This window comes from Melospiza melodia, chromosome 2 (assembly GCF_035770615.1).
Source record: "Melospiza melodia melodia isolate bMelMel2 chromosome 2, bMelMel2.pri, whole genome shotgun sequence".
In the NCBI taxonomy this organism is placed as follows: Eukaryota; Metazoa; Chordata; class Aves; order Passeriformes; family Passerellidae; genus Melospiza; species Melospiza melodia.
Genome location: NC_086195.1, coordinates 54,670,768 through 54,695,357, shown reverse-complemented (window position 1 = coordinate 54,695,357; position 24,590 = coordinate 54,670,768).

Below are 24,590 nucleotides of genomic sequence, written 5' to 3'. Positions count from 1 at the left end.
AGAGGTGGCACCAGTGCAAAGTCGGGCTAGTTTGATGGTGAAAAGTGGATCCTGCAATCTGACATCCAGAAGCGGGGCTGCTTACTTTTGTTTGCCAGGGAAACGGGCCGAGGTTTGTGGCTGGGGGCCTATGGCTGGGAGTGACCGGCTGGCTCCTGAAAAGCTACGATAGGCAGGATGGTGACCAGACCCATGGTGGCACCAGTGCCAAGTTGGGCTGGTTTGATAGTACCAAGTGGCTCCTGCAATCTGCCATCAAAAAGTTGGCAGGCGAGTTTTGTTTTCCAGGGAAAAGCGCCGTTGTTTGTGTTTGGGGGCCTGTGGCTGGGAGTGGCCGGCTGGCTCCTTAGAATCCACGATACGCAGGATGGTTCCCAGACCCAAGGTGGCACCAGTGCCAAGTTGGGCTGATTTGATAGTACCAAGTGGCTCCTGCAATCTGCCATCCAGAAGCGGGGCAGCTGACTTTTGTTTGCCAGGGAAACGTCCGAGGTTTGTGTCTGGGGGGCCTATGGCTGGGAATGACCGGATGGCTCCTGAAAAGCTACGATAGGCAGGATGGTGACCAGACCCATGGTGGCACCAGTGCCAAGTTGGGCTGATTTGATAGTACCAAGTGGCTCCTGCAATCTGCCATCCAAAATTCGGCAGGCGAATTTTGTTTTCCAGGGAAAAGCGCCGTTGTTTGTGTTTGGGGGCCTGTGGTAGGGAGTGGCCGGCTGGCTCCTTAGAATCCACGATACGCAGCATGGTTCCCAGACCCAAAATGGCAACAGGTCCAAGTCGGGCTGGTTTGATAGTACCAAGTGGCTCCTGCAATCTGCCATCAAAAAGTTGGCAGGCGAGTTTTGTTTTCCAGGGAAAAGCGCCGTTGTTTGTGTTTGGGGGCCTGTGGCTGGGAGTGGCCGGCTGGCTCCTTAGAATCCACGATACGCAGCATGGTTCCCAGACCAGAGGTGGCACCAGTGCCAAGTCGGGCTGGTTTGATGGTGCAAAGTGGCTCCTGCAATCTGCCATCCAGAAGCGGGGAAGCTTACTTTTGTTTGCCAGGGAAACGGGCCGAGGTTTGTATCTGGGGGCCAATGGCTGGGAGTGACCAGCTGGCTCCTGAAAAGCTACGATAGGCAGGATGGTGACCAGACCCATGGTGGCACCAGTGCCAAGTTGGGCTGGTTTGATAGTACCAAGTGGCTCCTGCAATCTGCCATCAAAAATTTGGCAGGCGAGTTTTGTTTTCCAGGGAAAAGCGCCGTTGTTTGTGTTTGGGGGCCTGTGGCTGGGAGTGGCCGGCTGGCTCCTTAGAATCCACGATACGCAGGATGGTTCCCAGACCCAAGGTGGCACCAGTGCCAAGTCGGGCTAGTTTGATGGTGCAAAGGGGCTCCTGCAATCTGCCATCCAGAAGCAGGGCAGCTTACTTTTGTTTGCCAGGGAAACGGGCCGAGGATTTTGTCTGGGGGCCTATGGCTGGGAGTGACCGGCTGGCTCCTGAAAAGCTACGATAGGCAGGATGGTGACCAGACCCATGGTGGCACGAGTGCCAAGTTGGTCTTGTTTGATAGTACCAAGTGGCTCCTGCAATCTGCCATCAAAATGTTGGCAGGCGAGTTTTGTTTTCCAGGGAAAAGCGCCGTTGTTTGTGTTTGGGGGCCTGTGGCTGGGAGTGGCCGGCTGGCTCCTTAGAATCCACGATACGCAGGATGGTTCCCAGACCAGAGGTGGCACCAATGCCAAGTCGGTCTGGTTTGATAATACCTAGTGGATCCTGCAATCTGCCTTCCAGAAGCGGGACAGCTTACTTTTGTTTGCCAGGGAAACAGGCCGAGGATTTTGTCTGGGGGCCTATGGCTGGGAGTGACCGTCTAGGTCCTGAAAAGCTACGATAGGCAGGATGGTGACCAGATCCATGGTAGCACCAGTGCCAAGTCGGGCTGGTTTGATAGTACCAAGTGGCTCCTGCAATCTGCCATCAAAATTTGGCAGGCGAGTTTTGTTTTCCAGGGAAAAGCGCCGTTGTTTGTGTTTGGGGGCCTGTGGCTGGGAGTGGCCGGCTTGCTAATTGGAATCCACGATACGCAGCATGGTTCCCAGACCAGAGGTGGCACCAGTGACAAGTCGGGCCAGTTTGATGGTGCAAAGTGGCTCCTGCAATCTGCCATCCAGATGCGGGGCAGCCTACTTTTGTTTGCCAGGGAAACGGGCCGAGGATTTTGTCTGGGGGCCTATGGCTGGGAGTGACCGGCTGGCGCCTGAAAAGCTACGATAGGCAGGATGGTGACCAGACCCATGGTGGCACCAGTGCCAAGTTGGGCTGATTTGATAGTACCAAGTGGCTCCTGCAATCTGCCATCAAAATGTTGGCAGGCGAGTTTTGTTTTCCAGGTAAAAGCGCCGTTGTTTGTGTTTGGGGGCCTGTGGCTGGGAGTGGCCGGCTGGCTGCTTAGAATCTACGATACGCAGGATGGTTCCCAGACCAGAGGTGGCACCAGTGCCAAGTTGGGCTGGATTTATAGTACCAAGTGGTTCCTGCAATCTGCCATCCAGAAGCGGGGTAGCTTACTTTTGTTTGCCAGGGAAACGGGCCGAGGTTTGTGTCTGGGCGCCTATGGCTGGGAGTGACCTGCTAGGTCCTGAAAAGCTACGATAGGCAGGATGGTGACCAGACCCATGGTGGCACCAGTGCCAAGTTGGGCTGGTTTGATAGTACCAAGTGGCTCCTGCAATCTGCCATCAAAATTTGGCAGGCGAGTTTTGTTTTCCAGGGAAAAGCGCCGTTGTTTGTGTCTGGGGGCCTGTGGCTGGGAGTGGACGGATGGCTCCTTAGAATCCACGATACGCAGGATGGTTCCCAGACCAGAGGTGGCACCAGTGCCAAGTCGGGCTAGTTTGATGGTGAAAAGTGGCTCCTGCAATCTGATATCCAGAAGCGGGGCAGCTTACTTTTGTTTGCCAGGGAAACAGGCCGAGCTTTGAATCTGGGGGCCTATGGCTGGGAGTGACCGGCTGGCTCCTGAAAAGCTATGATAGGCAGGATGGTGACCAGACCCATGGTGGCACCAGTGCCAAGTTGGGCTGATTTGATAGTAGCAAGTGGCTCCTGCAATCTGCCATCAAAAAGTTGGCAGGCGAGTTTTGTTTTCCAGGGAAAAGCGCCGTTGTTTGTGTTTGGGGGCCTGTGGCTGGGAGTGACCGGCTGGCTCCTTAGAATCCACGATACGCAGGATGGTTCCCAGACCCAAGGTGGCACCAGTGCCAAGTTGGGCTGATTTGATAGTACCAAGTGGCTCCTGCAATCAGCCATCCAGAAGCGGGGCAGCTTACTTTTGTTTGCCAGGGAAACGGGCCGAGCTTTGTGTCTGGGGGCCTATGGCTGGGAGTGACCGGCTGGCTCCTGAAAAGCTACGATAGGCAGGATGGTGACCAGACCCATGGTGGCACCAGTGCCAAGTTGGGCTGATTTGATAGTACCAAGTGGCTCCTGCAATCTGCCATCAAAATGTCGGCAGGCGAATTATGTTTTCCAGGGAACAGCGCCGTTGTTTTTGTTTGGGGCCCTGTGGCAGGGAGTGGCCGGCTGGCTCCTTAGAATCCACGATACGCAGGATGGTTCCCAGACCTGAGGTGGCAACAGTGCCAAGTGGGCTGGTTTGATAGTACCAAGTGGCTCCTGCAATCTGCCATCAAAAAGTTGGCAGGCGAGTTTTGTTTTCCAGGGAAAAGCGCCGTTGTTTGTGTTTGGGGGCCTGTGGCTGGGAGTGGCCGGCTGGCTCCTTAGAATCCACGATACGCAGGATGGTTCCCAGACCAGAGGTGGCACCAGTGCCAAGTTGGGCTGGTTTGATAGTACCAAGTGGCTCCTGCAATCTGCCATCCAGAAGCTGGACAGCTTACTTTTGTTTGCCAGGGAAACGGGCCGAGGTTTGTGTCTGGGGGCCTATGGCTGGGAGTGACCAGCTGGCTCCTGAACAGCTACGATAGGCAGGATGGTGACCAGACCCATGGTAGCACCAGTGCCAAGTTGGGCTGGTTTGATAGTACCAAGTGGCTCCTGCAATCTGCCATCAAAAAGTTGGCAGGCGAGTTTTGTTTTCCAGGGAAAAGTGCCGTTGTTTGTGTCTGGGGGCCTATGGCTGGGAGTGGCCGGCTGGCTCCGTAGAATGCACGATACGCACCATGGTTCCCAGACCAGAGGTGGCACCAGTGCCAAGTTGGGCTGATTTGATAGTACCAAGTGGCTCCTGCAATCTGCGATCCAGAAGCGGGGCAGCTTACTTTTGTTTGCCAGGGAAACGGGCCGAGGTTTGTGTCTGGGGGCCTATGGCTGGGAGTGACCGGCTGGCTCTTGAAAAGCTACGATGGGCAGGATGGTGACCAGACCCATGGTGGCACCAGTGCCAAGTTGGGCTGGTTTGATAGTACCAAGTGGCTCCTGCAATCTGCCATCAAAACTTGGCAGGCGAGTTTTGCTTCCCACGGAAAAGCGCCGTTGTTTGTGTTTGGGGGCCTGTGGCTGGGAGTGGCCGGCTGGCTAATTAGAATCCATGACAGGCAGGATGGATCCCAGACCAGAGGTGACACCAGTGCCAAGTCGGGCTAGTTTGATGGTGCAAAGTGGCTCCTGCAATCTGCCATCCAGAAGCGGGGCAGCTTACTTTTTTTTGCCAGGGAAAAGGGCCGAGGTTTTTGTCTGGGGGCCTATGGCTGGGAGTGACCGGCTGGCTCCTGAAAAGCTACGATAGGCAGGATGGTGACCAGACCCATGGTGGCACCAGTGCCAAGTTGGGCTGGTTTGATAGTACCAAGTGGCTCCTGCAATCTGCCATCAAAAAGTTGGCAGGCGAATTTGTTATCCAGGGAAAAGCGCCGTTGTTTTTGTTTGGGGGCCTGTGGCTGGGAGTGGCCGGCTGGCTCCTTAGAATCCACGATACGCAGGATGGTTCCCAGACCTGAGGTGGCACCAGTGCCAAGTTGGGCTGGTTTGATAGTAGCAAGTGGTTCCTGCAATCTGCAATCCAGAAGCGGGGCAGCTTGGTTTTGTTTGCCAGGGAAACGGGCCGAGCTTTGTGTCTGGGGGCCTATGGCTGGGAGTGACCGGCTGGATCGTGAAAAGCTACGATAGGCAGGATGGTGACCAGACCCATGGTGGCACCAGTGCCATGTTCGGCTGATTTCATAGTACCAAGTGGCTCCTGCAATCTGCCATCAAAAAGTCGGCAGGCGAGTTTTGTTTTCCAGGGAAAAGCGCCGTTGTTTGTGTCTGCGGGCCTGTGGCTGGAGTGGCCGGCTGGCTCCGTAGAATCCAAGATACGCAGCATGGTTCCCAGACCCAAGGTGGCACCAGTGCCAAGTTGGGCTGGTTTGATAGTACCAAGAGGTTCCTGAAATCTGCCATCAAAAGTTGGCAGGCAAGTTTTGTTTTCCAGGGAAAAGCGCCGTTGTTTTTGTTTGGGGGCCTGTGGCTGGGAGTGGCCGGCTGGCTCCTTAGAATCCACGATACGCAGGATGGTTCCCAGACCCAAGGTGGCACCAGTGCCAAGTTGGGCTGGTTTGATAGTACCAAGTGGTTCCTGCAATCTGCCATCCAGAAGCGGGGCAGCTTACTTTTGTTTGCCAGGGAAACGGGCCGAGGTTTGTGTCTGGGGGCCTATGGCTGGGAGTGACCGGCTGGCTCCTGAAAAGCTACGATAGGCAGGATGGTGACCAGACCCATGGTGGCACCAGTGCCAAGTTGGGCTGGTTTGATAGTACCAAGTGGCTCCTGCAATCTGCCATCAAAAACTTGGCAGGCGAGTTTTGTTTTCCAGGGAAAAGCGCCGTTGTTTGTGTTTGGGGCCCTGTGGCAGGGAGTGGCCGGCTGGCTCCTTAGAATCCACGATACGCAGCATGGTTCCCAGACCCAAGGTGGCACCAGTGCCAAGTCGGGCTGGTTTGATAGTACCAAGTGGCTCTTGCAATCTGCCATCAAAAAGTTGGCAGGCGAGTTTTGTTTTCCAGGGAAAAGCGCCGTTGTTTTTGTTTGGGGGCCTGTGGCTGGGAGTGGCCGGCTGGCTCCTTAGAATCCACGATACGCAGCATGGTTCCCAGACCTGAGGTGGCACCAGTGCCAAGTTGGGCTGGTTTGATAGTACAAAGTGCGTCCTGCAATCTGCCATCCAGAAGCGGGGCAGCTTACTTTTGTTTGCCAGGGAAACGGGCCGAGCTTTTTGTCTCGGGGCCTATGGCTGGGAGTGGCCGGCTGGCTAATTAGAATCCACGACAGGCAGGATGGTTCCCAGACCAGAGGTGGCACCAGTGCAAAGTCGGGCTAGTTTGATGGTGAAATGTGGATCGTGCAATCTGACATCCAGAAGCGGGGCTGCTTACTTTTGTTTGCCAGGGAAACGGGCCGAGGTTTGTGGCTGGGGGCCTATGGCTGGGAGTGACCGGCTGGCTCCTGAAAAGCTACGATAGGCAGGATGGTGACCAGACCCATGGTGGCACCAGTGCGAAGTTGGGCTGGTTTGATAGTACCAAGTGGCTCCTGCAATCTGCCATCAAAAAGTTGGCAGGCGAGTTTTGTTTTCCAGGGAAAAGCGCCGTTGTTTGCGTTTGGGGGCCTGTGGCTGGGAGTGGCCGGCTGGCTCCTTAGAATCCACGATACGCAGGATGGTTCCCAGACCCAAGGTGGCACCAGTGCCAAGTTGGGCTGATTTGATAGTACCAAGTGGCTCCTGCAATCTGCCATCCAGAAGCGGGGCAGCTGACTTTTGTTTGCCAGGGAAACGGTCCGAGGTTTGTGTCTGGGGGCCTATGGCTGGGAATGACCGGATGGCTCCTGAAAAGCTACGATAGGCAGGATGGTGACCAGACCCATGGTGGCACCAGTGCCAAGTTGGGCTGATTTGATAGTACCAAGTGGCTCCTGCAATCTGCCATCCAAAATTCGGCAGGCGAATTTTGTTTTCCAGGGAAAAGCGCCGTTGTTTGTGTTTGGGGGCCTCTGGTAGGGAGTGGCTGGCTGGCTCCTTAGAATCCACGATACGCAGCATGGTTCCCAGACCCAAGGTGGCAACAGTGCCAAGTCGGGCTGGTTTGATGGTGCAAAGTGGCTCCTGCAATCTGCCATCCAGAAGCGGGGAAGCTTACTTTTGTTTGCCAGGGAAACGGGCCGAGGTTTGTATCTGGGGGCCTATGGCTGGGAGTGACCAGCTGGCTCCTGAAAAGCTACGATAGGCAGGATGGTGACCAGACCCATGGTGGCACCAGTGCCAAGTTGGGCTGGTTTGATAGTACCAAGTGGCTCCTGCAATCTGCCATCAAAAAGTTGGCAGGCGAGTTTTGTTTTCCAGGGATAAGCGCCGTTGTTTGTGTTTGGGGGCCTGTGGCTGGGAGTGGCTGGCTTGCTAATTGGCATCCACGATACGCAGGATGGTTCCCAGACCTGAGGTGGCACCAGTGCCAAGTCGGGCTAGTTTGATGGTGCAAAGTGGCTCCTGCAATCTGCCATCCAGAAGCAGGGCAGCTTACTTTTGTTTGCAGCGAAAAGGGCCGAGCTTTGTGTCTCGGGGCCTATGGCTGGCAGTGACCGGCTGGCTCCTGAAAAGCTACGATAAGCAGGATGGTGACCAGACCCATGGTGGCACCAGTGCCAAGTTGGGCTGATTTGATAGTACCAAGTGGCTCCTGCAATCTGCCATCAAAAAGTTGGCAGGCGAGTTTTGTTTTCCAGGGAAAAGCGCCGTTGTTTGTGTTTGGGGGCCTGTGGCAGGGAGTGGCCGGCTGGCTAATTAGAACCCATGATACGCAGGATGGTTCCCAGACCAGAGGTGGCACCAGTGACAAGTCGGGCCAGTTTGATGGTGCAAAGTGGCTCCTGCAATCTGCCATCCAGAAGCGGGGCAGCTTACTTTTGTTTGCCAGGGAAAGGGGCCGAGGTTTTGGTCTGGGGGCCTATGGCTGGGAGTGACCGGCTGGCTCCTGAAAAGCTACGATAGGCAGGATGGTGACCAGACCCATGGTGGCACCAGTGCCAAGTTCGGCTGATTTGATAGTACCAAGTGGCTCCTGCAATCTGCCATCAAGTAGTTGGTAGGCGAGTTTTGTTTTCCAGGGAAAAGCGCCGTTGTTTGTGTTTGGGGGCCTGTGGGTGGGAGTGGCCGGATGGCTAATTAGAATCCACGATACGCAGGATGGTTCCCAGACCTGAGGTGGCACCAGTGCCAAGTCGGGCCAGTTTGATGGTGCAAAGTGGCTCCTGCAATCTGCCATCCAGAAGCGGGGCAGCTTACTTTTGTTTGCCAGGGAAACGGGCCGAGGTTTGTGTCTGGGGGCCTATGGCTGGGAGTGACCGGCTAGGTCCGGAAAAGCTACGAGAGGCAGGATGGTGACCAGACCCATGGTGGCACCAGTGCCAAGTTGGGCTGGTTTGATAGTACCAAGTGGCTCCTGCAATCTGCCATCAAAAAGTCGGCAAGCGAGTGTTGACTTCCAGGGAAAAGCGCCGTTGTTTGTGTTTGGGGGCCTGTGGCAGGCAGTGGCCGGCTGGCTCCTTGGAATCCACGATACGCAGCATGGTTCCAAGACCCAAGGTGGCACCAGTGCCAAGTCGGGCTGATTTGATAGTACCAAGTGGTTCCTGCAATCTGCCATCCAGAAGCGGGGCAGCTTACTTTTGTTTGCCAGGGAAACGGGCCGAGCTTTGTGTCTGGGGGCCTATGGCTGGGAGTGACCGGCTAGGTCCTGAAAAGCTACGATAGGCAGGATGGTGACCAGACCCATGGTGGCACCAGTGCCAAGTTGGGCTGGTTTGATAGTACCAAGTGGCTCCTGCAATTTGCCATCCAGAAGAGGGGCAGTTGAGTTTTGTTTACCAGAGAAAAGGGCCGTGGTTTGTGTTTTGGGGCATATGGCTGAGAGTGGCCGGCTGGCGCCTGAAAATCCACGATAGGCAGGATGGTTCCCAGAGCCAAGGTGGCACCAGTGCCAAGTTGGGCTGGTTTGATAGTAGCAAGTGGTTCCTGCAATCTGCCATCCAGAAGAGGGGCAGCTTACTTTTGTTTGCCAGGGAAACGGGCCGAGGTATTTCTCTGGGGGCCTATGGCTGGGAGTGACCGGCCGGCTCCTGAAAAGCTAAGATAGGCAGGATGGTGACCAGACCCATGGTGGCACCAGTGCCAAGTTGGGCTGGTTTGATAGTACCAAGTGGCTCCTGCAATCTGCCATCAAAACTTGGCAGGCGAGTTTTGCTTCCCAGGGAAAAGCGCCGTTTTTTGTGTTTGGGGGCCTGTGGCTGGGAGTGGCCGGCTGGCTAATTAGAATCCATGACAGGCAGGATGGATCCCAGACCAGAGGTGACACCAGCGCCAAGTCGGGCTAGTTTGATGGTGCAAAGTGGCTCCTGCAATCTGCCATCCAGAAGCGGGGCAGCTTACTTTTGTTTGCCAGGGAAAAGGGCCGAGGTTTTTGTCTGGGGGCCTATGGCTGGGAGTGACCGGCTGGCTCCTGAAAAGCTACGATAGGCAGGATGGTGACCAGACCCATGGTGGCACCAGTGCCAAGTTCGGCTGGTTTGATAGTAGCAAGTGGCTCCTGCAATCTGCCATCAAAAAGTTGGCAGGCGAATTTGTTATCCAGGGAAAAGCGCCGTTGTTTTTGTTTGGGGGCCTGTGGCTGGGAGTGGCCGGCTGGCTCCTTAGAATCCACGATACGCAGGATGGTTCCCAGACCTGAGGTGGCACCAGTGCCAAGTTGGGCTGGTTTGATAGTAGCAAGTGGTTCCTGCAATCTGCCATCCAGAAGCGGGGTAGCTTGCTTTTGTTTGCCAGGGAAACGGGCCGAGCTTTGTGTCTGGGGGCCTATGGCTGGGAATGACCGGCTGGATCGTGAAAAGCTACGATAGGCAGGATGGTGACCAGACCCATGGTGGCACCAGTGCCATGTTCGGCTGATTTCATAGTACCAAGTGGCTCCTGCAATCTGCCATCAAAAAGTCGGCAGGCGAGTTTTGTTTTCCAGGGAAAAGCGCCGTTGTTTGTGTCTGCGGGCCTGTGGCTGGAGTGGCCGGCTGGCTCCGTAGAATCCACGATACGCAGCATGGTTCCCAGACCCAAGGTGGCACCAGTGCCAAGTTGGGCTGGTTTGATAGTACCAAGAGGTTCCTGAAATCTGCCATCAAAAGTTGGCAGGCAAGTTTTGTTTTCCAGGGAAAAGCGCCGTTGTTTTTGTTTGGGGGCCTGTGGCTGGGAGTGGCCGGCTGGCTCCTTAGAATCCACGATACGCAGGATGGGTCCCAGACCCAAGGTGGCACCAGTGCCAATTTGGGCTGGTTTGATAGTAGCAAGTGGTTCCTGCAATCTGCCATCCAGAAGCGGGGCAGCTTACTTTTGTTTGCCAGGGAAACGGGCCGAGGTTTGTGTCTGGGGGCCTATGGCTGCGAGTGACCGGCTGGCTCCTGAAAAGCTACGATAGGCAGGATGGTGACCAGACCCATGGTGGCACCAGTGCCAAGTTGGGCTGGTTTGATAGTACCAAGTGGCTCCTGCAATCTGCCATCAAAAACTTGGCAGGCGAGTTTTGTTTCCCAGGGAAAAGCGCCGTTGTTTGTGTTTGGGGCCCTGTGGCAGGGAGTGGCCGGCTGGCTCCTTAGAATCCACGATACGCAGCATGGTTCCCAGACCCAAGGTGGCACCAGTGCCAAGTCGGGCTGGTTTGATAGTACCAAGTGGCTCTTGCAATCTGCCATCAAAAAGTTGGCAGGCGAGTTTTGTTTTCCAGGGAAAAGCGCCGTTGTTTTTGTTTGGGGGCCTGTGGCTGGGAGTGGCCGGCTGGCTCCTTAGAATCCACGATACGCAGCATGGTACCCAGACCTGAGGTGGCACCAGTGCCAAGTTGGGCTGGTTTGATAGTACAAAGTGCGTCCTGCAATCTGCCATCCAGAAGCGGGGCAGCTTACTTTTGTTTGCCAGGGAAATGGGCCGAGCTTTGTGTCTCGGGGCCTATGGCTGGGAGTGGCCGGCTGGCTAATTAGAATCCACGACAGGCAGGATGGTTCCCAGACCAGAGGTGGTACCAGTGCAAAGTCGGGCTAGTTTGATGGTGAAAAGTGGATCCTGCAATCTGACATCCAGAAGCGGGGCTGCTTACTTTTGTTTGCCAGGGAAACGGGCCGAGGTTTGTGGCTGGGGGCCTATGGCTGGGAGTGACCGGCTGGCTCCTGAAAAGCTACGATAGGCAGGATGGTGACCAGACCCATGGTGGCACCAGTGCGAAGTTGGGCTGGTTTGATAGTACCAAGTGGCTCCTGCAATCTGCCATCAAAAAGTTGGCAGGCGAGTTTTGTTTTCCAGGGAAAAGCGCCGTTGTTTGTGTTTGGGGGCCTGTGGCTGGGAGTGGCCGGCTGGCTCCTTAGAATCCACGATACGCAGGATGGTTCCCAGACCCAAGGTGGCACCAGTGCCAAGTTGGGCTGATTTGATAGTACCAAGTGGCTCCTGCAATCTGCCATCCAGAAGCGGGGCAGCTGACTTTTGTTTGCCAGGGAAACGGTCCGAGGTTTGTGTCTGGGGGCCTATGGCTGGGAATGACCGGATGGCTCCTGAAAAGCTACGATAGGCAGGATGGTGACCAGACCCATGGTGGCACCAGTGCCAAGTTGGGCTGATTTGATAGTACCAAGTGGCTCCTGCAATCTGCCATCCAAAATTCGGCAGGCGAATTTTGTTTTCCAGGGAAAAGCGCCGTTGTTTGTGTTTGGGGGCCTGTGGTAGGGAGTGGCCGGCTGGCTCCTTAGAATCCACGATACGCAGCATGGTTCCCAGACCCAAGGTGGCAACAGTGCCAAGTCGGGCTGGTTTGATAGTACCAAGTGGCTCCTGCAATCTGCCATCAAAAAGTTGGCAGGCGAGTTTTGTTTTCCAGGGAAAAGCGCCGTTGTTTGTGTTTGGGGGCCTGTGGCTGGGAGTGGCCGGCTGGCTCCTTAGAATCCACGATACGCAGGATGGTTCCCAGACCCAAGGTGGCACCAGTGCCAAGTCGGTCTAGTTTGATGGTGCTAAGGGGCTCCTGCAATCTGCCATCCAGAAGCGGGGTAGCTTACTTTTGTTTGCCAGGGAAACGGGCCGAGGATTTTGTCTGGGGGCCTATGGCTGGGAGTGACCGGCTGGCTCCTGAAAAGCTACGATAGGCAGGATGGTGACCAGACCCATGGTGGCACGAGTGCCAAGTTGGGCTGATTTGATAGTACCAAGTGGCTCCTGCAATCTGCCATCAAAATGTTGGCAGGCGAGTTTTGTTTTCCAGGGAAAAGCGCCGTTGTTTGTGTTTGGGGGCCTGTGGCTGGGAGTGGCCGGCTGGCTCCTTAGAATCCACGATACGCAGGATGGTTCCCAGACCAGAGGTGGCACCAGTGCCAAGTCGGGCTGGTTTGATAATACCTAGTGGATCCTGCAATCTGCCATCCAGAAGCGGGACAGCTTACTTTTGTTTGCCAGGGAAAGGGGCCGAGGTTTGTGTCTGGGGGCCTATGGCTGGGAGTGACCGTCTAGGTCCTGAAAAGCTACGATAGGCAGGATGGTGACCAGATCCATGGTAGCACCAGTGCCAAGTTGGGCTGGTTTGATAGTACCAAGTGGCTCCTGCAATCTGCCATCAAAATTTGGCAGGCGAGTTTTGTTTTCCAGGGAAAAGCGCCGTTGTTTGTGTTTGGGGGCCTGTGGCTGGGAGTGGCCGGCTTGCTAATTGGAATCCACGATACGCAGCATGGTTCCCAGACCAGAGGTGGCACCAGTGACAAGTCGGGCCAGTTTGATGGTGCAAAGTGGCTCCTGCAATCTGCCATCCAGAAGTGGGGCAGCCTACTTTTGTTTGCCAGGGAAACGGGCCGAGGATTTTGTCTGGGGGCCTATGGCTGGGAGTGACCGGCTGGCGCCTGAAAAGCTACGATAGGCAGGATGGTGACCAGACCCATGGTGGCACCAGTGCCAAGTTGGGCTGATTTGATAGTACCAAGTGGCTCCTGCAATCTGCCATCAAAATGTTGGCAGGCGAGTTTTGTTTTCCAGGGAAAAGCGCCGTTGTTTGTGTTTGGGGGCCTGTGGCTGGGAGTGGCCGGCTGGCTGCTTAGAATCTACGATACGCAGGATGGTTCCCAGACCAGAGGTGGCACCAGTGCCAAGTCGGGCTGGATTTATAGTACCAAGTGGTTCCTGCAATCTGCCATCCATAAGCGGGGTAGCTTACTTTTGTTTGCCAGGGAAACGGGCCGAGGTTTGTGTCTGGGCGCCTATGGCTGGGAGTGACCTGCTAGGTCCTGAAAAGCTACGATAGGCAGGATGGTGACCAGACCCATGGTGGCACCAGTGCCAAGTTGGGCTGGTTTGATAGTACCAAGTGGCTCCTGCAATCTGCCATCAAAATGTTGGCAGGCGAGTTTTGTTTTCCAGGGAAAAGCGCCGTTGTTTGTGTCTGGGGGCCTGTGGCTGGGAGTGGACGGATGGCTCCTTAGAATCCACGATACGCAGGATGGTTCCCAGACCAGAGGTGGCACCAGTGCCAAGTCGGGCTAGTTTGATGGTGAAAAGTGGCTCCTGCAATCTGATATCCAGAAGCGGGGCAGCTTACTTTTGTTTGCCAGGGAAACAGGCCGAGCTTTGAGTCTGGGGGCCTATGGCTGGGAGTGACCGGCTGGCTCCTGAAAAGCTATGATAGGCAGGATGGTGACCAGACCCATGGTGGCACCAGTGCCAAGTTGGGCTGATTTGATAGTAGCAAGTGGCTCCTGCAATCTGCCATCAAAAAGTTGGCAGGCGAGTTTTGTTTTCCAGGGAAAAGCGCCGTTGTTTGTGTTTGGGGGCCTGTGGCTGGGAGTGGCCGGCTGGCTCCTTAGAATCCACGATACGCAGGATGGTTCCCAGACCCAAGGTGGCACCAGTGCCAAGTTGGGCTGATTTGATAGTACCAAGTGGCTCCTGCAATCTGCCATCCAGAAGCGGGGCAGCTTACTTTTGTTTGCCAGGGAAACGGGCCGAGCTTTGTGTCTGGGGGCCTATGGCTGGGAGTGACCGGCTGGCTCCTGAAAAGCTACGATAGGCAGGATGGTGACCAGACCCATGGTGGCACCAGTGCCAAGTTGGGCTGATTTGATAGTACCAAGTGGCTCCTGCAATCTGCCATCAAAATGTCGGCAGGCGAATTATGTTTTCCAGGGAACAGCGCCGTTGTTTTTGTTTGGGGGCCTGTGGCAGGGAGTGGCCGGCTGGCTCCTTAGAATCCACGATACGCAGGATGGTTCCCAGACCTGAGGTGGCAACAGTGCCAAGTGGGCTGGTTTGATAGTACCAAGTGGCTCCTGCAATCTGCCATCAAAAAGTTGGCAGGCGAGTTTTGTTTTCCAGGGAAAAGCGCCGTTGTTTGTGTTTGGGGGCCTGTGGCTGCGAGTGGCCGGCTGGCTCCTTAGAATCCACGATACGCAGGATGGTTCCCAGACCAGAGGTGGCACCAGTGCCAAGTTGGGCTGGTTTGATAGTACCAAGTGGCTCCTGCAATCTGCCATCCAGAAGCTGGACAGCTTACTTTTGTTTGCCAGGGAAACGGGCCGAGGTTTGTGTCTGGGGGCCTATGGCTGGGAGTGACCAGCTGGCTCCTGAAAAGCTACGATAGGCAGGATGGTGACCAGACCCATGGTAGCACCAGTGCCAAGTTGGGCTGGTTTGATAGTACCAAGTGGCTCCTGCAATCTGCCATCAAAATGTTGGCAGGCGAGTTTTGTTTTCCAGGGAAAAGTGCCGTTGTTTGTGTCTGGGGGCCTATGGCTGGGAGTGGCCGGCTGACTCCGTAGAATGCACGATACGAGCCATGGTTCCCAGACCAGAGGTGGCACCAGTGCCAAGTTGGGCTGATTTGATAGTACCAAGTGGCTCCTGCAATCTGCGATCCAGAAGCGGGGCAGCTTACTTTTGATAGCCAGGGGAAACGGGCCGAGGTTTGTGTCTGGGGGCCTATGGCTGGGAGTGACCGGCTGGCTCCTGAAAAGCTACGATAGGCAGGATGGTGACCAGACCCATGGTGGCACCAGTGCCAAGTTGGGCTGGTTTGATAGTACCAAGTGGCTCCTGCAATCTGCCATCAAAACTTGGCAGGCGAGTTTTGCTTCCCAGGGAAAAGCGCCGTTGTTTGTGTTTGGGGGCCTGTGGCAGGGAGTGGCCGGCTGGCTCCTTAGAATCCACGATACGCAGGATGGTTCCCAGACCTGAGGTGGCAACAGTGCCAAGTGGGCTGGTTTGATAGTACCAAGTGGCTCCTGCAATCTGCCATCAAAACTTGGCAGGCGAGTTTTGCTTCCCAGGGAAAAGCGCCGTTGTTTGTGTTTGGGGGCCTGTGGCTGGGAGTGGCCGGCTGGCTAATTAGAACCCATGATACGCAGGATGGTTCCCAGACCAGAGGTGGCACCAGTGACAAGTCGGGCCAGTTTGATGGTGCAAAGTGGCTCCTGCAATCTGCCATCCAGAAGCGGGGCAGCTTACTTTTGTTTGCCAGGGAAAGGGGCCGAGGTTTTGGTCTGGGGGCCTATGGCTGGGAGTGACCGGCTGGCTCCTGAAAAGCTACGATAGGCAGGATGGTGACCAGACCCATGGTGGCACCAGTGCCAAGTTGGGCTGATTTGATAGTACCAAGTGGCTCCTGCAATCTGCCATCAAGTAGTTGGTAGGCGAGTTTTGTTTTCCAGGGAAAAGCGCCGTTGTTTGTGTTTGGGGGCCTGTGGGTGGGAGTGGCCGGATGGCTAATTAGAATCCACGATACGCAGGATGGTTCCCAGACCTGAGGTGGCACCAGTGCCAAGTCGGGCCAGTTTGATGGTGCAAAGTGGCTCCTGCAATCTGCCATCCAGAAGCGGGGCAGCTTACTTTTGTTTGCCAGGGAAACGGGCCGAGGTTTGTGTCTGGGGGCCTATGGCTGGGAGTGACCGGCTAGGTCCGGAAAAGCTACGAGAGGCAGGATGGTGACCAGACCCATGGTGGCACCAGTGCCAAGTTGGGCTGGTTTGATAGTACCAAGTGGCTCCTGCAATCTGCCATCCAAAAGTCGGCAAGCGAGTGTTGACTTCCAGGGAAAAGCGCCGTTGTTTGTGTTTGGGGGCCTGTGGCAGGCAGTGGCCGGCTGGCTCCTTGGAATCCACGATACGCAGCATGGTTCCAAGACCCAAGGTGGCACCAGTGCCAAGTCGGGCTGATTTGATAGTACTAAGTGGTTCCTGCAATCTGCCATCCAAAAGCGGGGCAGCTTACTTTTGTTTGCCAGGGAAACGGGCCGAGCTTTGTGTCTGGGGGCCTATGGCTGGGAGTGACCGGCTAGGTCCTGAAAAGCTACGATAGGCAGGATGGTGACCAGACCCATGGTGGCACCAGTGCCAAGTTGGGCTGGTTTGATAGTACCAAGTGGCTCCTGCAATTTGCCATCCAGAAGAGGGGCAGTTGAGTTTTGTTTACCAGAGAAAAGGGCCGTGGTTTGTGTTTTGGGGCATATGGCTGAGAGTGGCCGGCTGGCGCCTGAAAATCCACGATAGGCAGGATGGTTCCCAGAGCCAAGGTGGCACCAGTGCCAAGTTGGGCTGGTTTGATAGTAGCAAGTGGTTCCTGCAATCTGCCATCCAGAAGAGGGGCAGCTTACTTTTGTTTGCCAGGGAAACGGGCCGAGGTATTTCTCTGGGGGCCTATGGCAGGGAGTGACCGGCCGGCTCCTGAAAAGCTAAGATAGGCAGGATGGTGACCAGACCCATGGTGGCACCAGTGCCAAGTTGGGCTGGTTTGATAGTACCAAGTGGCTCCTGCAATCTGCCATCAAAACTTGGCAGGCGAGTTTTGCTTCCCAGGGAAAAGCGCCGTTTTTTGTGTTTGGGGGCCTGTGGCTGGGAGTGGCCGGCTGGCTAATTAGAATCCATGACAGGCAGGATGGATCCCAGACCAGAGGTGACACCAGTGCCAAGTCGGGCTAGTTTGATGGTGCAAAGTGGCTCCTGCAATCTGCCATCCAGAAGCGGGGCAGCTTACTTTTGTTTGCCAGGGAAAAGGGCCGAGGTTTTTGTCTGGGGGCCTATGGCTGGGAGTGACCGGCTGGCTCCTGAAAAGCTACGATAGGCAGGATGGTGACCAGACCCATGGTGGCACCAGTGCCAAGTTGGGCTGGTTTGATAGTACCAAGTGGCTCCTGCAATCTGCCATCAAAAAGTTGGCAGGCGAATTTGTTATCCAGGGAAAAGCGCCGTTGTTTTTGTTTGGGGGCCTGTGGCTGGGAGTGGCCGGCTGGCTCCTTAGAATCCACGATACGCAGGATGGTTCCCAGACCTGAGGTGGCACCAGTGCCAAGTTGGGCTGGTTTGATAGTAGCAAGTGGTTCCTGCAATCTGCCATCCAGAAGCGGGGTAGCTTGCTTTTGTTTGCCAGGGAAACGGGCCGAGCTTTGTGTCTGGGGGCCTATGGCTGGGAATGACCGGCTGGATCGTGAAAAGCTACGATAGGCAGGATGGTGACCAGACCCATGGTGGCACCAGTGCCATGTTCGGCTGATTTCATAGTACCAAGTGGCTCCTGCAATCTGCCATCAAAAAGTCGGCAGGCGAGTTTTGTTTTCCAGGGAAAAGCGCCGTTGTTTGTGTCTGCGGGCCTGTGGCTGGAGTGGCCGGCTGGCTCCGTAGAATCCACGATACGCAGCATGGTTCCCAGACCCAAGGTGGCACCAGTGCCAAGTTGGGCTGGTTTGATAGTACCAAGAGGTTCCTGAAATTTGCCATCAAAAGTTGGCAGGCAAGTTTTGTTTTCCAGGGAAAAGCGCCGTTGTTTTTGTTTGGGGGCCTGTGGCTGGGAGTGGCCGGCTGGCTCCTTAGAATCCACGATACGCAGGATGGGTCCCAGACCCAAGGTGGCACCAGTGCCAATTTGGGCTGGTTTGATAGTAGCAAGTGGTTCCTGCAATCTGCCATCCAGAAGCGGGGCAGCTTACTTTTGTTTGCCAGGGAAACGGGCCGAGGTTTGTGTCTGGGGGCCTATGGCTGCGAGTGACCGGCTGGCTCCTGAAAAGCTACGATAGGCAGGATGGTGACCAGACCCATGGTGGCACCAGTGCCAAGTTGGGCTGGTTTGATAGTACCAAGTGGCTCCTGCAATCTGCCATCAAAAAGTTGGCAGGCGAGTTTTGTTTCCCAGGGAAAAGCGCCGTTGTTTGTGTTTGGGGCCCTGTGGCAGGGAGTGGCCGGCTGGCTCCTTAGAATCCACGATACGCAGCATGGTTCCCAGACCCAAGGTGGCACCAGTGCCAAGTCGGGCTGGTTTGATAGTACCAAGTGGCTCTTGCAATCTGCCATCAAAAAGTTGGCAGGCGAGTTTTGTTTTCCAGGGAAAAGCGCCGTTGTTTTTGTTTGGGGGCCTGTGGCTGGGAGTGGCCGGCTGGCTCCTTAGAATCCACGATACGCAGCATGGTACCCAGACCTGAGGTGGCACCAGTGCCAAGTTGGGCTGGTTTGATAGTACAAAGTGCGTCCTGCAATCTGCCATCCAGAAGCGGGGCAGCTTACTTTTGTTTGCCAGGGAAATGGGCCGAGCTTTGTGTCTCGGGGCCTATGGCTGGGAGTGGCCGGCTGGCTAATTAGAATCCACGACAGGCAGGATGGTTCCCAGACCAGAGGTGGTACCAGTGCAAAGTCGGGCTAGTTTGATGGTGAAAAGTGGATCCTGCAATCTGACATCCAGAAGCGGGGCTGCTTACTTTTGTTTGCCAGGGAAACGGGACGAGGTTTGTGGCTGGGGGCCTATGGCTGGGAGTGACCGGCTGGCTCCTGAAAAGCTACGATAGGCAGGATGGTGACCAGACCCATGGTGGCACCAGTGCGAAGTTGGGCTGGTTTGATAGTACCAAGTGGCTCCTGCAATCTGCCATCAAAAAGTTGGCAGGCGAGTTTTGTTTTCCAGGGAAAAGCGCCGTTGTTTGTGTTTGGGGGCCTGTGGCTGGGAGTGGCCGGCTGGCTCCTTAGAATCCACGATACGCAGGATGGTTCCCAGACCCAAGGTGGCACCAGTGCCAAGTTGGGCTGATTTGATAGTACCAAGTGGCTCCTGCAATCTGCCATCCAGAAGCGGGGCAGCTGACTTTTGTTTGCCAGGGAAACGGTCCGAGGTTTGTGTCTGGGGGCCTATGGCTGGGAATGACCGGCTGGCTCCTGAAAAGCTACGATAGGCAGGATGGTGACCAGACCCATGGTGGCACCAGTGCCAAGTTGGGCTGGTTTGATAGTACCAAGTGGCTCCTGCAATCTGCCATCAAAAACTTGGCAGGCGAGTTTTGTTTCCCAGGGAAAAGCGCCGTTGTTTGTGTTTGGGGCCCTGTGGCAGGGAGTGGCCGGCTGGCTCCTTAGAATCCACGATACGCAGCATGGTTCCCAGACCCAAGGTGGCACCAGTGCCAAGTCGGGCTGGTTTGATAGTACCAAGTGGCTCTTGCAATCTGCCATCAAAAAGTTGGCAGGCGAGTTTTGTTTTCCAGGGAAAAGCGCCGTTGTTTTTGTTTGGGGGCCTGTGGCTGGGAGTGGCCGGCTGGCTCCTTAGAATCCACGATACGCAGCATGGTACCCAGACCTGAGGTGGCACCAGTGCCAAGTTGGGCTGGTTTGATAGTACAAAGTGCGTCCTGCAATCTGCCATCCAGAAGCGGGGCAGCTTACTTTTGTTTGCCAGGGAAATGGGCCGAGCTTTGTGTCTCGGGGCCTATGGCTGGGAGTGGCCGGCTGGCTAATTAGAATCCACGACAGGCAGGATGGTTCCCAGACCAGAGGTGGTACCAGTGCAAAGTCGGGCTAGTTTGATGGTGAAAAGTGGATCCTGCAATCTGACATCCAGAAGCGGGGCTGCTTACTTTTGTTTGCCAGGGAAACGGGCCGAGGTTTGTGGCTGGGGGCCTATGGCTGGGAGTGACCGGCTGGCTCCTGAAAAGCTACGATAGGCAGGATGGTGACCAGACCCATGGTGGCACCAGTGCGAAGTTGGGCTGGTTTGATAGTACCAAGTGGCTCCTGCAATCTGCCATCAAAAAGTTGGCAGGCGAGTTTTGTTTTCCAGGGAAAAGCGCCGTTGTTTGTGTTTGGGGGCCTGTGGCTGGGAGTGGCCGGCTGGCTCCTTAGAATCCACGATACGCAGGATGGTTCCCAGACCCAAGGTGGCACCAGTGCCAAGTTGGGCTGATTTGATAGTACCAAGTGGCTCCTGCAATCTGCCATCCAGAAGCGGGGCAGCTGACTTTTGTTTGCCAGGGAAACGGTCCGAGGTTTGTGTCTGGGGGCCTATGGCTGGGAATGACCGGATGGCTCCTGAAAAGCTACGATAGGCAGGATGGTGACCAGACCCATGGTGGCACCAGTGCCAAGTTGGGCTGATTTGATAGTACCAAGTGGCTCCTGCAATCTGCCATCCAAAATTCGGCAGGCGAATTTTGTTTTCCAGGGAAAAGCGCCGTTGTTTGTGTTTGGGGGCCTGTGGTAGGGAGTGGCCGGCTGGCTCCTTAGAATCCACGATACGCAGCATGGTTCCCAGACCCAAGGTGGCAACAGTGCCAAGTCGGGCTGGTTTGATAGTACCAAGTGGCTCCTGCAATCTGCCATCAAAAAGTTGGCAGGCGAGTTTTGTTTTCCAGGGAAAAGCGCCGTTGTTTGTGTTTGGGGGCCTGTGGCTGGGAGTGGCCGGCTGGCTCCTTAGAATCCACGATACGCAGGATGGTTCCCAGACCCAAGGTGGCACCAGTGCCAAGTCGGTCTAGTTTGATGGTGCAAAGGGGCTCCTGCAATCTGCCATCCAGAAGCGGGGTAGCTTACTTTTGTTTGCCAGGGAAACGGGCCGAGGATTTTGTCTGGGGGCCTATGGCTGGGAGTGACCGGCTGGCTCCTGAAAAGCTACGATAGGCAGGATGGTGACCAGACCCATGGTGGCACGAGTGCCAAGTTGGGCTGGTTTGATAGTACCAAGTGGCTCCTGCAATCTGCCATCAAAATGTTGGCAGGCGAGTTTTGTTTTCCAGGGAAAAGCGCCGTTGTTTGTGTTTGGGGGCCTGTGGCTGGGAGTGGCCGGCTGGCTCCTTAGAATCCACGATACGCAGGATGGTTCCCAGACCAGAGGTGGCACCAGTGCCAAGTCGGGCTGGTTTGATAGTAGCAAGTGCTTCCTGCAATCTGCAATCCAGAAGCGGGGCAGCTTGGTTTTGTTTGCCAGGGAAACGGGCCGAGCTTTGTGTCTGGGGGCCTATGGCTGGGAGTGACCGTCTAGGTCCTGAAAAGCTACGATAGGCAGGATGGTGACCAGATCCATGGTAGCACCAGTGCCAAGTTGGGCTGGTTTGATAGTACCAAGTGGCTCCTGCAATCTGCCATCAAAATTTGGCAGGCGAGTTTTGTTTTCCAGGGAAAAGCGCCGTTGTTTGTGTTTGGGGGCCTGTGGCTGGGAGTGGCCGGCTTGCTAATTGGAATCCACGATACGCAGCATGGTTCCCAGACCAGAGGTGGCACCAGTGACAAGTCGGGCCAGTTTGATGGTGCAAAGTGGCTCCTGCAATCTGCCATCCAGAAGTGGGGCAGCCTACTTTTTTTTGCCAGGGAAACGGGCCGAGGATTTTGTCTGGGGGCCTATGGCTGGGAGTGACCGGCTGGCGCCTGAAAAGCTACGATAGGCAGGATGGTGACCAGACCCATGGTGGCACCAGTGCCAAGTTGGGCTGATTTGATAGTACCAAGTGGCTCCTGCAATCTGCCATCAAAATGTTGGCAGGCGAGTTTTGTTTTCCAGGGAAAAGCGCCGTTGTTTGTGTTTGGGGGCCTGTGGCTGGGAGTGGCCGGCTGGCTGCTTAGAATCTACGATACGCAGGATGGTTCCCAGACCAGAGGTGGCACCAGTGCCAAGTCGGGCTGGATTTATAGTACCAAGTGGTTCCTGCAATCTGCCATCCAGAAGCGGGGTAGCTTACTTTTGTTTGCCAGGGAAACGGGCCGAGGTTTGTGTCTGGGCGCCTATGGCTGGGAGTGACCTGCTAGGTCCTGAAAAGCTACGATAGGCAGGATGGTGACCAGACCCATGGTGGCACCAGTGCCAAGTTGGGCTGGTTTGATAGTACCAAGTGGCTCCTGCAATCTGCCATCAAAATGTTGGCAGGCGAGTTTTGTTTTCCAGGGAAAAGCGCCGTTGTTTGTGTCTGGGGGCCTGTGGCTGGGAGTGGACGGATGGCTCCTTAGAATCCACGATACGCAGGATGGTTCCCAGACCCAAGGTGGCACCAGTGCCAAGTTGGGCTGATTTGATAGTACCAAGTGGCTCCTGCAATCTGCCATCCAGAAGCGGGGCAGCTTACTTTTGTTTGCCAGGGAAACGGGCCGAGCTTTGTGTCTGGGGGCCTATGGCTGGGAGTGACCGGCTGGCTCCTGAAAAGCTACGATAGGCAGGATGGTGACCAGACCCATGGTGGCACCAGTGCCAAGTTGGGCTGATTTGATAGTACCAAGTGGCTCCTGCAATCTGCCATCAAAATGTCGGCAGGCGAATTATGTTTTCCAGGGAACAGCGCCGTTGTTTTTGTTTGGGGGCCTGTGGCAGGGAGTGGCCGGCTGGCTCCTTAGAATCCACGATACGCAGGATGGTTCCCAGACCTGAGGTGGCAACAGTGCCAAGTGGGCTAGTTTGATAGTACCAAGTGGCTCCTGCAATCTGCCATCAAAAAGTTGGCAGGCGAGTTTTGTTTTCCAGGGAAAAGCGCCGTTGTTTGTGTTTGGGGGCCTGTGGCTGCGAGTGGCCGGCTGGCTCCTTAGAATCCACGATACGCAGGATGGTTCCCAGACCAGAGGTGGCACCAGTGCCAAGTTGGGCTGGTTTGATAGTACCAAGTGGCTCCTGCAATCTGCCATCCAGAAGCTGGACAGCTTACTTTTGTTTGCCAGGGAAACGGGCCGAGGTTTGTGTCTGGGGGCCTATGGCTGGGAGTGACCAGCTGGCTCCTGAAAAGCTACGATAGGCAGGATGGTGACCAGACCCATGGTAGCACCAGTGCCAAGTTGGGCTGGTTTGATAGTACCAAGTGGCTCCTGCAATCTGCCATCAAAATGTTGGCAGGCGAGTTTTGTTTTCCAGGGAAAAGTGCCGTTTTTTGTGTCTGGGGGCCTATGGCTGGGAGTGGCCGGCTGGCTCCGTAGAATGCACGATACGCACCATGGTTCCCAGACCAGAGGTGGCACCAGTGCCAAGTTGGGCTGATTTGATAGTACCAAGTGGCTCCTGCAATCTGCGATCCAGAAGCGGGGCAGCTTACTTTTGTTAGCCAGGGGAAACGGGCCGAGGTTTGTGTCTGGGGGCCTATGGCTGGGAGTGACCGGCTGGCTCCTGAAAAGCTACGATAGGCAGGATGGTGACCAGACCCATGGTGGCACCAGTGCCAAGTTGGGCTGGTTTGATAGTACCAAGTGGCTCCTGCAATCTGCCATCAAAACTTGGCAGGCGAGTTTTGCTTCCCAGGGAAAAGCGCCGTTGTTTGTGTTTGGGGGCCTGTGGCTGGGAGTGGCCGGCTGGCTAATTAGAATCCATGACAGGCAGGATGGATCCCAGACCAGAGGTGACACCAGTGCCAAGTCGGGCTAGTTTGATGGTGCAAAGTGGCTCCTGCAATCTGCCATCCAGAAGCGGGGCAGCTTACTTTTGTTTGCCAGGGAAAAGGGCCGAGGTTTTTGTCTGGGGGCCTATGGCTGGGAGTGACCGGCTGGCTCCTGAAAAGCTACGATAGGCAGGATGGTGACCAGACCCATGGTGGCACCAGTGCCAAGTTGGGCTGGTTTGATAGTACCAAGTGGCTCCTGCAATCTGCCATCAAAATGTTGGCAGGCGAATTTGTTATCCAGGGAAAAGCGCCGTTGTTTTTGTTTGGGGGCCTGTGGCTGGGAGTGGCCGGCTGGCTCCTTAGAATCCACGATACGCAGGATGGTTCCCAGACCTGAGGTGGCACCAGTGCCAAGTTGGGCTGGTTTGATAGTAGCAAGTGCTTCCTGCAATCTGCAATCCAGAAGCGGGGCAGCTTGGTTTTGTTTGCCAGGGAAACGGGCCGAGCTTTGTGTCTGGGGGCCTATGGCTGGGAGTGACCGGCTGGATCGTGAAAAGCTACGATAGGCAGGATGGTGACCAGACCCATGGTGGCACCAGTGCCATGTTCGGCTGATTTCATAGTACCAAGTGGCTCCTGCAATCTGCCATCAAAAAGTCGGCAGGCGAGTTTTGTTTTCCAGGGAAAAGCGCCGTTGTTTGTGTCTGCGGGCCTGTGGCTGGAGTGGCCGGCTGGCTCCGTAGAATCCACCATACGCAGCATGGTTCCCAGACCCAAGGTGGCACCAGTGCCAAGTTGGGCTGGTTTGATAGTACCAAGAGGTTCCTGAAATCTGCCATCAAAAGTTGGCAGGCAAGTTTTGTTTTCCAGGGAAAAGCGCCGTTGTTTTTGTTTGGGGGCCTGTGGCTGGGAGTGGCCGGCTGGCTCCTTAGAATCCACGATACGCAGGATGGTTCCCAGACCCAAGGTGGCACCAGTGCCAATTTGGGCTGGTTTGATAGTAGCAA